The following is a 1,951-nucleotide window of genomic DNA, read 5'->3' on the forward strand; positions in this document are numbered from 1 at the left end:
ACCATTCGATAAATTCTGCTGGTTTTCGGTGAAAATTTTAAAGGCTGATGAGACATTTTGGATTGTTTCTATCGCTGTAAGGACTTCCCACGGAGCGGGACATCGCTCAGCGCTCTGAGGCGACGTCGTCATCCTGTTTCAAGCTGAAAACCTCCAAATTTAAGCCTCTGTTGACCCAGGACGTCGTGAGAGAACAGAGAACTTTCAGAAGAGGTTGGAATCAGCAGTTTATCTGGACATTCCACTGTTAAAGGAGATTTTTTTTAATGAAAGACGTGCGGACGGATTGGCGCATCGGCTCGCAGCAGGCACGGCGCGCCCGCCACAGGAAAAACACCTCCGTTGGAAGCCTTAAGGACAAGTTGGAACATGCCCTGCTGTTAAACAATTTCTCAGATACTTACTCAACTGAAAGCCACCAAAAGCCGCCTGGATTTTACAAATGGTTATCAACACAGAGAATGGGAATGTGTGTGTCAGAGTAAGTTTAATACTTTCCTGACATAATTTAATGTAATTTAATTTTACTAGCTCGATATCCAGGTCAAAATGGCATTTTAACACTTTTATTATTTTATTTTGCGAGCATTTTCTGAGTGTGTTCAGTTGCGAATCTCCATTGAAAATGCATTAACATCCGGGTACTTTATCAATATCTTGCCCGGTTGTAATCCTGCGAACTAATCCCCATTTTTACTAAATATACCTGTAATCTGAATACGTCTTTTTTTCTGTAACTGTAGCGGAATACAGTTACCTTTTTTTGTATCCTAATTACGTAACGCCGTTACATGTATTCCGTTACTCCCCAAGCCTGTGTACCACCACGTACAGAAGTATTCCAGGCTTATGTATCATCATGTGCAGAAGTATTCCAGGCTCATGTAACACCACGTGCAGAAGTACTCCAGACTCATGCACTACCCTGAGGCATCTGCATCAATTTGACCAGTTAATGCTTAGCCTAGGCTCGTGTGTCATACATCACACGGACAAAATGAGGAACCTTGGGTTAATTTCTATGCCCCGTGCGGCACTTGCCCCGCGAGGCAGGGCATATAGCATCCGGGTTGTCCGTCCGTCCGTCCGGCCAGCCAGCCGCAATTCGTTCGCTGCAATGTAGCTTGGCACCTATTGCTCGCAAAAACTTCATATTTGGTGGGTACATGCCTTGGAGGAGTACTTCGCATGGGTTCAAAGGCCAGTGACCTTGACCTGCTTTTCAAGGTCACCAATGGTCACAACTGTCAAATCCTTTGCCTCATGCACCGCCACGTGCAGAAGTATTCCAGACTCATGCACCACTACATGCAAAAGTATTCCAGTCATGGACCACTACTTTTGTCAAACTCTGGCAATATCTGTTTAATTGTGTTGCAGTGTAGTGACTTCTAACACTCAGAAACAGCCCATTTTTTTTAAAGGCTGCATGCTTTTTATGCTTTTTAAATGTTTCAGTCTGCAGCTCATCACCAGGACATGTAATGAAAGTTTGAACATCCTTAACCAACTGAAGTAATTTCATTTAATGTCTCCAGACTTTAAAATGCACCAAAGTGCTTTGAGTTGGAGAATCAGCCATGTGTGAAAGATAAAGTGGGAGCAAAGAGGAGGAAACAGCAGAAGGCGCATGTCACACTTAAACATCCTTTCACCTTTTGCAAGATTGCATCACGTTTAAGTGCAAACGTCTCTGAACGCCTCTGACTTTATGTTGGACAGAAGCCGTTACGCTGTCTCGTGTCAGCGTGAAGACGTGTACTGTGAATGAAGCTCACTCGAACACACTGAGCCAGCAATCGATTCTGGTGGTACAGGGCTCAGAAAGTTAAATAGAGTTAAAAGAGTCAGCTCCTGCATGAGTCATCCACAGATGGATGGCTGCCCATCTAATGGGTTTCTCATGTCGTAAAACCTTTCCTTACTTATGGATACGAAATCCTCTCAGAAA

The sequence above is a fragment of the Thalassophryne amazonica genome, chromosome 17 (genome assembly GCF_902500255.1).
Source record: "Thalassophryne amazonica chromosome 17, fThaAma1.1, whole genome shotgun sequence".
Lineage (NCBI taxonomy): Eukaryota > Metazoa > Chordata > Actinopteri > Batrachoidiformes > Batrachoididae > Thalassophryne > Thalassophryne amazonica.